Genomic DNA, 14,222 nt, shown 5'->3' with positions numbered 1-14,222 from the left:
TCCAAGGAAATTTCCTAGTACCCAGAGTAGTACTAATTCTTTATAATATGAGCTAAGGCAGAATCAGAGTAACAAGCATCAGAGAAATGCCCTGATATAAATAATGCACCATCCTCCCATTCAAGAGCCATTATTTAAAAACACTGCTCCAGGACTTGAGAATACACAGACAAAATCACGTCCTTGAGGAGTTGAGTCCAGTGAGGCAAAATAATCACCAAGGTTTGTCACATAACTTAGGTGATTTAGCAGAAGTGTTAAGAATTTTCTCATAGGATATGACAAATGTTTGATCTTTAAATAAAGTTCAGGTCAAACTCAAGCTTGTTATGAGGCTGCATGAGAAAAGACCATTTGTAAAGGTAGAGAAGATTTTTGGCTCTGGGAACCCTTGAAAGTTCTGATAAATGGGAAAAGGTGGGAGAGTAGGGCATCTGATAAAGGGATAGACTTCTGTAATGATCTTTTATCCATTGTGTTGATGTTAACTCCAGTTTAAAAAAAAAATATTTCCTCAGCTTTTTACTTCTCTGGCTACAGAACAGAGACCTAGCTTAATGTTTGTCTGCCAGAGGCACTTGGCTTCTTTTCAGGCATGTTCACGTCTTCCGTGATCCTCACTACTTCTGCTGCAGCCAGCCAGGCTCACTTCAATCTCTCCTCACCTCTACCTGCTGATTCAGTTGAGAAAAAACAGAGTGGAGCATCAGATGTACTAGATTTTTGTCTCCTAAATTAGACCTTGCTTCCTTTTCCAACTAGCAATACAGCCTTAACATTTCCCCACATGCAGCATTGATGGCCCTTCATATTCTTGGGCCTGCCTTTGTCGAAAGTGACCAAGACATCAGGCCCCATGCCTGAGCTCTTCCTTTCTACTTGATAATTCAACAGCAGCTTCATCATGAAACATTGACCCTTTTCACTTATTGGCTGCTGTCAAACTGGGAATCTCAGGTTCTTTTCTCATTCTTCTGATCTGCTTCCTTCTGGAAGCTTCTTTCACCTATTCCATGATCCTTACTACTCACAATCCCATCAGTTACTATGACTTTTAAAATGATGCTTTCTTGGAATATTGAATTCTCTAGAATTTTAAGTATCTTCTATTGTGTGAGCAATTCACTTTATCTTATCAACAAGCCTGCTTTGTCACGAGACTACCTTAGAAAGAGAAACTGAGAGAGACTCAGACTAAGATTCCTGCTTTGTCACTTATTTACCCAATTATTGAACTCTTTGGGGCCTCAATTTGACATCTGTAAAATGGGCATATCACCCGTTGGCTTTGGACTTGTAAGAAATTTATCCCATTCAGAATCACCTGTATTCAGGAGTGTTGGTTGTCAACCTCCTATCATTTCATTTTTTTTTTTTTTTTCCATTTCTACTGCCGAACATACTCCTGGTCTAGTCACCCACACCAGCACTTAGATTATTCCAAGGTTCTTCTAATAGTTTCTGGGCTTTGTTCTCTCCCACCTGCATCCCTCCCTATTCCAATTTATCTCTCAATCATTTTGATCTAACTAATGTTTCCAAAATAAATAAGTCATCCTATTTCCATACTAATAATATCAATAGTCTTCTAATATATGTTGGATATAGTTCAGTGCTTTCTGTCTTTTTTAAGTTCTGCATCATTTGATCTGTTTAGTCATTCATTCTCTTACTATGACTCCCTACCCTATGTTCTCTCCCACCAGAATGGAGTCCTGATCATCTCATCAGAATCTTAGCAGAGAGCCCTATGCTCTAATTCATAGTGGAATGGGGGAAATCTAGCTTTAAGACTGCTTGGTGGAATACAGCTGACCATTCAATGCATGCACAAACTCAAGCAAGTTATTTAGCCACTCCGTGACCCAGTTTCCTCAGAGGCAAAATGAGAATAGTTATAATTTTTATTAGTTAAAGCATTTTGAAAACTGTTTTAAGGGTAAGCTAAGTTATGTGAATGAATGATGACTGGTAAATAGCAACCACTTTAAAATCACTACTTATTGTCAAAGCTTCACCATCATGCTCCTCCCATCTGCCACCTCTCAGCTCTTCACCATGTCATCCCTAATGCCTAGGAAATCTTTCATAATGGTTCAAGGTATAATCCATAAATTCTATACTTCTCACTTAAAGTGTAGTCACATATTCTACACTGGAGGCTGACCCAGCTCTTGTGATGAACGTGGGTCATGATTTATCAATGAAGCTATAGGCCTATCAAGAAACAAGGTATTCCCACTCTTTCCAGTGCCTATTACGGTGCTGAGTACAGGTTAGCAGAAAGGAGCTCAAAAATCATGGGTTGATTGAAATCTTGATTCCATTTTTAACTGCAAATAATAAACTATAGTTTTAATGCATTGTTTTTTTTATTTTAGCCTACAACAATTATATAATATGTCATAAGATTTAAGTTTCAGTCTTGGTGGCTTCTTTGCGCCCTGTGCAGAATGTCAGTTAAGCCTAAACATCGCCTGACTGTGGGACCAGGTGCTCTATGGGGTTATTATAAGATCCATTTCTATACCCCAAAGCAAAGGGCAATTTGGACAAAACACAAAATACTAAACCCTATATAAATTTAATAAAAAGACGGACAAATCAACATTGATTTTTAACTTCTAAAATTAGCACTACTAGATGTACAAGAGAAAAGCAAGTCATTTATTTCTGATTTACAAACTAGGTTCTTGCTTAGTAACACGTTTCAACTAATATAAAAGAAATCAGCTGTAACCACAAGATCTCTGAAATAAAGAAGAATGTGCACTGTACAAGGCAGCAGCCAGGCCCATCCCAGGTGGTGTGTACCCTGCCAGTTCCCAAAGCTGGCTTAACAGAAGTTGCTCATTGTGCATTTCTATGAGATCTGCACATCAATAAATACAAATTATTAGTATACAGTTCAAATGCAGCACTGTGTGAACTTTACTGCATGATCTCTAGAAAATTTACTTACAGACTAGAAGAGAAAAGTGGCAAAGATAACATATTCTGAACATTTCATCATTTACATGACTACTGTCACTATTTAGTTGTTGAACATCTTAGAAGATGGAGATCTAGACAAACAAGCCCCTGAGCCTCTTTGTACAGGACACCTTTAAGAAACAATTAGTAAATGCCTTATTCCCTAGCAAGCACCTTTTTAGGGAAAGCTACACTCTCTACAAACAGCAATACTGCACCCAGTGAATACAAGTTTACATGTTTCCTTAATAATGGGTTATTCACTTCAGGGAATGAATATATAGACATTCAGATTTGTTTCCTGTGTGCCATGCTGTCATACCACAGCATACCTTTGTGTACTGTTAACTATTAAATAATACAACTGTGCTTTAATAACTGAAATGTCTTGTGGGGTCATTTAAATGAACATAGAGGTTACCAGAATGATGCCTGTAGCTACAGTTTTCCTGCCTGGCCCACAGTCAGGACAAATCTCTCTTACTCGCCAGTCCCACAGTCGCTCAGACCCAACCAAGTAAACACACAGAAATTTATATTGCTTATAAACGGTATGGCCTCAGCAAGCTTCTTGTTATCTAGTTCTTATATCTTTTTTTTTTTTTTTTTTGGTTTTTCAAGACAGGGTTTCTCTGTGTAGCTTTGTGCCTTTCCTGGGACTCACTTGGTAGCCCAGGCTGGCCTCGAACTCACAGAGATCTGCCTGGCTCTGCCTCCCGAGTGCTGGGATTAAAGGTGTGTGCCACCACTGCCCGGCATAGTTCTTATATCTTAAATTAACCCATATCTATTAGTCTATAAGTTGCCACATGGCTCGTGGCTTACACTGGTACCTTACATCTCACTTGTCACGGCAGCTGCTGACAGTGTCTCTCTAACTCAGCCTTCCTCTTCCCAGAATTATCTTCTCTGCTTATCCCGCCTATACTTCCTGCCTGGCTACTGGCCAATCAGTGTTTTATTTATTAACCAATCAGAGCAACACATTTAACATACAGAACATCCCACAGCAGATGCCAACAGTAAAAGATTTCTAAACATGAAATGACAAAAAGTTAATTCAAACACATAAGAATAATCGTGGGCTCTAGAGCATTAAGATGGAGGGTTTGGGACATATTGAGAGCTGTGCAGTCTGAAGGGCTCCAGGAAGGCCCACTGAAGATCTTTGGCAGGATCCTCCCAATTGGAGGTTGGTGGAGCTCTGCCTAAGTTTCAGGCCTTCTAAGAGTTAAAGATGTAATCTCTCAGCTCACTGCTCCTGCTGCCCTGCCTGCCACTTGCTGCCCTGCCTCCAAGCCATAATGGACTCCTATTACTCTACAACCATAAGCACAAACAGACTTTCTTCCATTAAAAAGAAAAGGAGGAGGAGAAGGAGGAGGAAAAGAATATTAAGGAGAATTGTGAAGTGCCCATCCATGTCACATGATGGGACTTTACTGTGGCCTTGATTCTGAACACACAACACAGCCAATCTGCACTGTGCCTGAGATCACATCATTCAGTGGCAATAAATGCTTCCAGAAGAACCTCAGCTGAGATTGTAGGCTACCATTATATTATGAATTACAGAGGTTTTATTGTACATACAAAGTTTCCTGATTTTAAAGACACATAATGACTTAACTGTGGAAAACAAAGACTTAACATTTCCTTCTTTTCATTCCTCAACATGTAAGTATGGAATTAGTTTGAATTGTGTTGTGGCAAAATGTTTGGTTTTCAAAAACTGCTCTGTGAGTTGCTGCCTTGAATTTCACAAAAATGTAATTAAGTGAATTTTGGCTTGGGATTAGGACAGAGTTTTCAATAATTTTTTAAATAGTCCTACACACCTTCTGCCATTTTGTACTATGTATTTGTGTGAAATAGCACTCTCAGGTCTGAAAAGTATAGAATCAAAACACTGACCAACTACAGACTACACTGAAGATATTGTATGTCCTTCAGTACCAAGTGTTCAATCAAGACTTAATTCTTAATGTAAAAATGAACAATCACATCCATCTTATCAGTCTGCAATTTGACTTTTGTCTTTAATAGTAAAATTATGAATATAGCAAATAATTATTTCAGAATAAAATTTCCTTGTGATTTATTATCAGTAAATATTCAAGTTGTATACCTATTCTATACACTTTGTATCCAGGGTTATATAAAATTTCTTGTGCTAAAAGGGGTTATGGTGGAAAAGGTTTAAGAACATATAGTGCTTAATATAATAAAATAGGAATCTGATGACATATAAGCAAATGGTCATTTATAAATGAAGGTGAGCTTTCTCAGGAGAATACAACAGTGTGCTAGCAGGTTGTTTATACATCAGAGCATAGTAAATAACAAGGCTGATCATGGGGTCTGGAGAGATGGTTAAGAGCACTGGATGTTCTTCCAGAGGACCCGGGTTCAATTCCCAGCGTCCACACGGCAGCTCACAACTGTCTGTAACTCCAGTTCTAGGAGATCTGACACCCTCACACCAATGCACATAAAATCAAGTTAAAAAGTATTTAAAAAAAAAAGTCTTATTTGAAAAAAACAAACAAACAAACAAGGTTGATCATGAAAATACCTAGTGTAGAATTAAACATCATAGGTGGTCAGCAGAGACAATCTGCACTTCTCAAGGATGGTTCCAAAGATGATTAGGAAAGGCTTGACAGAGGAAGAAGATAGTATTCACTGCATATTTAGTGCAATGTAACCAATAGGGAGGTGAGGAGCTACAAGATTCTTCCCCTTGTACGAACTGGGTCAAATGGTTTACATAGCTGATTTCAGGGTACCTCTACAAACACTTAGGAGGTAAACATCATTATAAGTAAAAGAGCAAAGTGAGGCTTGTAAGTGATGGACCCTTGGTTTGAACACAAACCTGATAACAAGGTCCATGAACATTTTGCTGTGACAAATTCCATTCCTTCACTTAAAAAACTAAAAATAGTTGGAGGTTGCAAAAACTACAGATGAATGCCTGAAATGAGTAAGCATTCCAGATGAGTAAAATAGCTTAGGCAAACTTGGATATGGAGAAATCCTGCAGCCACTCCGTGCAGAGTGTAGCAGATCTAGTACTCCAGAATGAAGCAATCTGAATATCACCTTGGGGGAGGGGTAGACAATGACAGCTCAACTGAGAATGTCATACATTTATGAGGTATATTAGAGAGATGAATATATTTAAGATGAAAATAGAGTGTCAAAAGTCAAATTGTTCTTGGCAGTGGAGCACACATGAAACTTTGGCCTCTGATGTAATCAAAATAAACAGGCAAATGTTGCCTAGCAACTGGGACAATAGCCACTGCTGATGTATGATCTCAACACAAGCTAGGAAGATCAGAGAGTGGGTGACTATACTTATGTGTGTCTGATTATAAGTCCTATCACTTCTACAAGCTTATGAAGGTCCACAGAAGTCATGAAGCAAAGCTTTTCTAGTAAGTCAAGCTGTTCCAGCATGGCAGGCAGCCCTGTTACCATTGCTTTAAGAAGTTTCATACTAATTTTGTTTATCTTTCTCAAAGAAGAAACTGTCTGTCTTTGCAATACTGGGATTATAGGTATGTATCACAATGTCTGGCTCTGAACTGTGTTCTTAACACGAATGTTAAGATGGCAGATATTATAGCAAGGTTCTCTTATCCAAGATGACTTTCAGAAGACCAAAAATAAAATGGGGAATGAAAAATAAGACGACACCTGGAAATTCACAATACACAATGATCACAAGTTAAGTCTTCATAAATACTGGAGTCATCGTGACAGTAGAGAGAAGAGTATGTGTGGGTCTTAACTCTGTATCCTTACTGCATGAACTGCTGTGTGACCTGCATCAAAGTCCTGAACTGTTCTGTGCCTACTTCATATAGCAGTGCCTCCCAGTTTATTACTAATTCTCTCTCGTTTCAGGCAGAAATGCTTCAGTAGGATAGAGTATATTTTAAGGTACGATTGATTTGAAATTGAATTAAAAAATGTGGTCAATTGCCACACCAACTCTAGTGTCGTCCGTGTGTCATGAACAATTATGTCAATAATAGCAGACAGGAGATACGTGTCCCACAGGACTAAGCTCCCTGGAGGTCCCTGGCAGAGTGCCTGCGTTATGCTTCCTTCTCAGAGAAGATGTACTTCACAGGTCATGAGCTCCCTGGGCTATGGGTTCTGTATAACTGCTTTTCGGATAATGTTCTAATTAATCTATGAAGCACAGCCAAAATTAATGAATGCTTGAGTTGTGAACTATGGAGGAAAGGGGAAGCTGGACATGGATCTTAATCAGATATAACAAAATGAGCTATTTTTTTAAAGACCCCAAGCCGCTAGATAAAAAAATGTATAAAGGTTCAGGCACTTCTAGGGAATGAACACTCACCCACTAGGGATCATTTAGGAATCCCAACTAAAGTGATTTATGGTATAAAATGTTATCTCATAGGAAGCAGACGGTGGGCCCCTCTGTTAAGGAAGTTCAGCATGGAAAACTTAAGGACTACAACAGAGCCCCTTCCCCTTACAGGAGTAAAAGTACAAGAGTCCATATTCCAACAGGTCAAAAGGTTTTATATTAAAAGAGATATATAGTTAAAAAAAAAAAAACTAAAAAGGACTTAGAGAGGATCTACAGCATCCAAACTGGCTAAGTGGGTCATTAGAACCAAAAAAGTAAAAGTGCATAATAAACTAGATAAGATGAAGGACACAGCTGCAATCGCAAAAAAGTCTACACAAGTCTAGGGACTAAGTTTAAAAAACACAGACTGCTCTTTGGGTCATAAAGTTCTTGTGGGTAAAGGGATATTTCTAGCACCAATTAATAATTGTGTGCTTGTTGTTTTTTTTAAGATGATGTAATTAAATTATTGCCAAGCTCTTATTGTTCCTTGTATGACTTGATAGTTTTCTTTTCTGTATATAAACTACTGATTTGCAGAAATAAAATTATAGCAGATTCAAACCACTTCTGAGCATGTTGTCTGTCTGTCATTCGCTGAATCCTTGCCTTCCTGACTACCCAAGCCCTGGTTCTCCTACAGTCGTGATACCCCTGGTGGGCCAGTCCGTGGCAGTCAATGACGGTTACCTTTGAATGTGAGCAAAAGTCTATAATTTCCTACATACTAAGGGAATTTTGGGTTATATACTACTATTAATTCTACAGTATAACAGTATTAATACTACTATTAATATATACTACTATTAAATAAAATATATTTTTTTATATTCAAAGATGGTGAACACTTCTTTCGTGCTGCCTATGTAAGGGATTTAAATAAGCCCAACTAAGCTAGTATCTTCTGTCTTAGGGTTAGTATTGTTGTGATGAAACACCATGACCAAAATCAACTTAGGGAGGAATGGGTTTATTTGTCTTAACATATACCAGGTCACAGTCCATTGAGGGAGGCCAAGCAGGAACTCCAACAGGGCAGGAACCTGGAGACAGGAACTGAAGTGGAGTCCATGGAGTGCTGCTTACTGGCTTGCTTCTCATTGCTTGCTCATTCTGTTTTCTTATAGAATACAGGACCACCAACAAGGTGTGGTACAACCCACAATGAGCTGAGCCCTCTCCCAAAAATAACTAATTTAAAAAATACCCCACAGGCTTGCCAATCTTATGGGGGCATTTTCTCAATTAAGGTTCCCTCCTTTCAGATGACTTTAGCTTGTATCAAGTTGACACAAAACTAACCAGCAGATCTCTAATTCTAATCAGTAATTCTAATCAGACATAAACATAAAAAAATCAGGCAATATTAATACAATGGGCACAACAATAAAAGTATATGGTTGATTTCCATTGTTTACATGAATTCAGATACAATTTCTGCTTCATACAACATAAATAAACTAAGTATAGGACTGCATAAGATCAGTTACTAACAATAACCAGAATTAAATCAAATCTTCCTATCTGTGTGACACATGTTAAATTCTCTGGGGCTATGTTTTTTATTTATAAATATGTCTTTATATAAATATGATATATTATATGAGAATACAATATATTAAAATGTCTTAATACACCTTCACCTTATGAATATACAAATACTGAGAAGAATAAATGAAATATTATGTGAATCCTTTAGACTAGTAGTTGTTGGAGACCACCTCTGAGCATACTGGAAGATGATTGGCTCACAGTGATGTCAGAAACAGACCTAATAGCTAGAACTGGGAACTCAGTATCTCAAATGAAAGGAATCCTGGCTGCAGGCCTTGTACAGAGTTGTTGGCATAAAGCTGGGAAATGCAAAGACCAGACTATCCACAAGCACATATTAAGCAACACCACCCCAATAACCCCTGCCCTGGGCAATGGCAATGCACATTTTCTCCGGATGAAACCATGAATTTAAAAACACACTTTGACAAAAAGGAAAGCCACACCTATGCCATTCAGAAATCAAATCACTCTCTCCATGTGGCACAGGGGTTTCAAGCACATGCATCCACACACATAAAACCTGAATGATCACAGGTAGGATGTTTTATGAATGAATATCTAGTAGAAACAGGTCTACAACACAAGGAGATAGACTCCTGGAAAACAAGCTTCCCTAAAAAAGTTTCAAGTCATATGTTTCAAATGCCGTTGGGGAAGAACACACTATTAGTGAAAGTCAACAGTTTCAAACACTGAGGAAATGATCTTCAAGGGCTGAAAGTGTTCACCATCTTTGAATATATAAAAATTTATCCCACGGGACTTTAAAGACAACAAAGTTATATGAAACAGACTTTATACTTTTTTAAAGTTCAGAGACAAAGGATTGAAAATGCCACATCATTCATAGACAAAGATGTGAATTATGGTAGGCATCCCTGAACAGGAACATAAGTGAGTGGATGAGACAATTGCAGATATCAATCTAACTACAGCAGAGAAAAAGAGAGGGAGAATATTAAAAAGTCACAGTGGTTGACAGTATAAATTATATCCATGAGTTTCAGTTCCTTGTTGTAGGGCCAGCCCTCGGAACTGAATAAATCTTTGAAATTGTGTCTTATAAAAAAGGCACACCTCTAGAAGATTATAGTATGTGACTAATGATGGCTAGTCTTTGAAACTAATGAAACCAAATGATTTTATTTGTCCTGTTCATATTGCAGCATAGAAAAAGCACATATAACTAGAAAATGGACTAATAATTCTATTTTCTGCAACTTTCTCTGGCTACACTCAATATAGCTGATGACAACGTAGAATAAGAAAAAAGCCGAGCTTCCAATTTTTCTGAGGAACAGTATTCTTTCACACTTTTCACAGCAATTGTTCAGTATATCCTTGGAGGTATCAGGGTTTGGTTACTTGAATCACTTGTATGAGGAACCTCACTCTATCACAGGGTTCGGGGGTGCAACAGCACACTAAGAGAATTTGCTGTCTTCTATGTGATTCAGAACTCTAATTCTGACTGATGTTTTGCTGTGCTGGGAAGACCAGAAGGCTGCTTACAGATGGGATCTTTGTAGTCTCATTCCTACTCAGAGCAGTGGTCATCAAACTTTTGATAAATGTTAAGAACTTTTCCAGAGATTTAGATTCTTCAGTGGCCCTGGTTGGGTGGCCAGAGAAAGGGCTTGAGAAATTTCTCAAGAGAAATTTTAACAAAATTTATCCCACGGGACTTTAATGCAGATACACTCCAGTCGACACTTCATGAAGCACTGCCCAATCGATTCCAGAAAGTTGGGTGACACCCCTAGGGTAAGACTGGGAGAGCATAAGTGTCATGGTTAATCTAGAGTCATCCTAGTGACCCATTTCCTCTGTTTGAAGGCCTTCTCTTCTCTGAGGAGATTCCAACTGCTAAAGCACAGAACACTGTGTCTGAGGAGACCTTTATTAGATATAGCTACATTCATCACTCTTTTGATATCCATCAGAAAGTCTCTCATCAATGTTCCCTTCACCATTCACCTCACATATGACCCATGTCATATGCACTGACTATGGAGCCTACATAACAGAGGCAAATTATATAAAGTTAACTCAGTGAGCTCAATAAAAGCAGATATGAATCCTTTCCTAACATGTAAATATCTCCTCTCTCCAAATAAATCTAAATATTGGATTTTTTAAAAATACAGATTGTATGTAACCTTGGCTGGCTTAGAACTTGCATAAAAAAAACAGGCTAGCCTTGAATCTGCAACACTTCTTCTATCTGTGCCTTATAAGTGCTTGTTGGATAGAACACAAAGGTTTCCTTAAAAGACTGTTTTACTACCTGAACTCTAATTGACAGGGGTCACCTGTCAATTTTTTTATTTTATTTTTTGAAACAGGGTCTCACTATATATCACTAGTTCTTCTGGATCTCGCTCTGTAGGCCAGACTGGCCTTGAACTCACAGAGATCTGCCTGTCTCTGCCTCCCAAGTTCTTGGAGTAATGGCATACACCACCACATGTGGGCTCAAAGTTATATTTTTAATCTTTATGACTTTAAGAGTATTTCAGGGGCTGGAGAGATAGTTCACTGGTTAAGAGCATGTACTACTCTCTTGGAGAGGACCTGAGTTCAGGGAGCATATAGCCATCTGTAAATCCACCCATGATCCGCAGCCTACAGTCTCTATGGGCACTCATACTCACATGCACATGTCCACACACAGATACACACACATACATATAATTTAAAAAATCCAAACTTAAAGAGTATTTCAAAGGGATTGGTAATAAAGCACATAACTACTATCAACTCTAAATATTAAAAACTTTGGAATGAATATATTTGAACCATTTGTGTGAAAGGAGCTAAGCAAATAAATTTTCTAAGTAAGCAAAACTGTATGTGATTCTTCTTATCTAGCTAAAGTCACAAATCCTCCAGATGTTGGATGCCAAATATAAAATTAGAAACTAGACTGAAACAAATATGTCATTAGAGATAAGAAAACATGGGATTCCAGAGCAGGTGAGTCTAGCTGCCCATTAGGTTGCCTCTCCTTTTTTTACACCTTTGTGTTCTTGGGAAGGAAAATAAAGACACTAATGTGTACAAACCAAGATGAACAGCTGGAAAGAATGACTCTCAAAGCTGGTTTGGACTGCTGCTGTGAGGCTTCCAGCTTACCCGTAGGAAACCCCAGGACAAAATGAAAATTTCTGGCATTCATGACAGTGGATGGAAGCCTAGTCTATGCACAGAGAAAAATAGTAAAGGGCATCTCACTAGAGAGTTTTAGAATTATCCAGATTAGTTTTATTTTAGTATGAACAGAGTCCCTGAACACTGTTGTATTAATGTAGAGACTTTTTTGAGGTTAGAAAGAAATAGTAAAGTAACATTCATTATTTTTCTCTATACATTGCAAATAGTTTTTGAAACTTAACATGCTCATCATTTGACTAAAACTTAAAGAGTATATTATATAAAAGATAGAAATAAGGAACAGATAATAATGCAACAGCATCCTGGGGTTCTGTTCATATTAAAATAAAGCTAATATATTTTTGCAATTCATTTAATGTAATATTCATTGAGTAAGTGCTTTGTGGAAGGCACTATGGTAGATGTGTGGAGTTTCAAAGATGAGGTTGTGTTTCTGGCAGGTTCACAGGATAGTAAACTTTAAATTCTGAAAACCAAGGTTACTGCAGCCAAATGAGACTGTAATAATTTTTCATGCATTAAGACTCAATGTTTGGGAAGTATTTTTCAGAGAGCTGTTGAATATATACTAAGAAATAATAAATGGGGGTGGATATTACTTTCCTAATCTTTAAAATGGATACAATAAAAGTATATTATATTTTCATCACTACCATGTTATATCAATACTCAGGGTAAGTCAGAACACAGTATTTTTCAGTAAATGTAGCAATGAGTATTAACATTGTTCCAAAACAAATTATGCTAGCCTATTTTCATGGGGTGTATTGCAGTCACTTTGAAATAACTTATTACTGTTTAGTATAGACAACAGAACACTACTGTGCATGAACTAAGCAATGCCTCTTTGCTACTAGCATGAGTACAGTTGTTACCTAAATAGCTAACGTTCAAATAAATAGACTTACTAAAGTTCTAGATGTTATAAATTATCCTTAAAATATGAAGTAACAGAATAACTCAGAACTGTCACAGAAAGTGCCAAAATAAGTCCATTGAAAAGCATTGGGTAGCTGATGTACTTTCCTTCAAGCCATTCAGAGGAACGTATGAAGAACAACTGTGCTTTCCCAGAAGTCCTATAAAGCATATTAGAAAAATATGTTGTTCTCAGGCCAGACAAAAGGATGCTAATACATATGTTCCAGATTCACATCATCTCCCAAACGAAGGAACTGTAAGCTATAAAAAGGGAGAAGATGCAAAGACATATGTGTGTACAGGAAATACAAGCCTGGTTTCATCAGACAGTTCATATTTTAGGAAGGGAAGTATTTCTACCTAAGAAGTGGTAAGGATATAGGTATAGCTGTTGTTATAAATCATCAATAGGGAAACTAATACCTGACCAGTTTTAAGAAGCTAGCTCAAACTCCTTTTTCTTTGGTTTTCTTTTGGTTCCATTCTTCTAAATTATTGTTTTATACTATACCTCTTACATTTTCATTGTGGGGGAGATATATTCTTGTCCAGTTCTACCAGAGACTAGAGGAATTGAAATTGAAATTAGTGGAAACTAATTCTATGTAATCAGCTCCTTCCATGCACTAGGAATCATCTCTCAAAACTGAACTGCAACACAGACAGCATTCGTATCAGAAGGACTGCTTCATAAACACCATCTCACAGTTTGCAAAGCACAAGTTTGTAACAGACACAAAAATAGTTAAAACAGGCGCGCGCGCAAACGCACCCGCACACAAACACACACACACACACACACACACACACACACACACACACACACACACACGTGCGCGCGCGCGCTTTCCCTCTTTAGCCTCTCACCCCAGTCTCTTCTCCTTCTCCATCACTCTCCAATGTGAGTTTTCTAATTTGCTAACCTCTGCCACTTCACTTCAGCCCTTTATGCTTCTAGAGCCCAAGTGTAAACCCTTACCACATCCCCATGAAATCAATACTCCTTTCAGATACTGAAAAATCAAACTCATTCCCACAAGCAAAATATCAGCTCTTGGCCAGAGAATACACTTCCTGCCTCTGAGCAGTACGTGCCGCTCCTTATTGAACTGCTCTGCAATGCAGAAATTTTATCTAGAAAAATATTCTGTCTGACAGGCAGGAAGTTTCCAGAGCTTCTGAATAAGCACTGATGCAC

The 14,222-nt window shown here is 37.9% G+C and overlaps 1 protein-coding gene across 10 annotated transcripts in view; it reads right to left on the bottom strand.

The window, feature by feature from the left end:
- Positions 1–14,222, bottom strand: part of Cast (calpastatin) — a 101,336-nt gene that overhangs the window by 54,073 nt on the left and 33,041 nt on the right. The gene's annotated exons all lie outside the window — the stretch shown is intronic.

The sequence above is a fragment of the Peromyscus leucopus genome, chromosome 15 (genome assembly GCF_004664715.2).
Source record: "Peromyscus leucopus breed LL Stock chromosome 15, UCI_PerLeu_2.1, whole genome shotgun sequence".
NCBI lineage: Eukaryota > Metazoa > Chordata > Mammalia > Rodentia > Cricetidae > Peromyscus > Peromyscus leucopus.
Note: the sequence above shows the minus strand (reverse complement) of the source record. Positions and strands in the feature narration are given on the sequence as shown.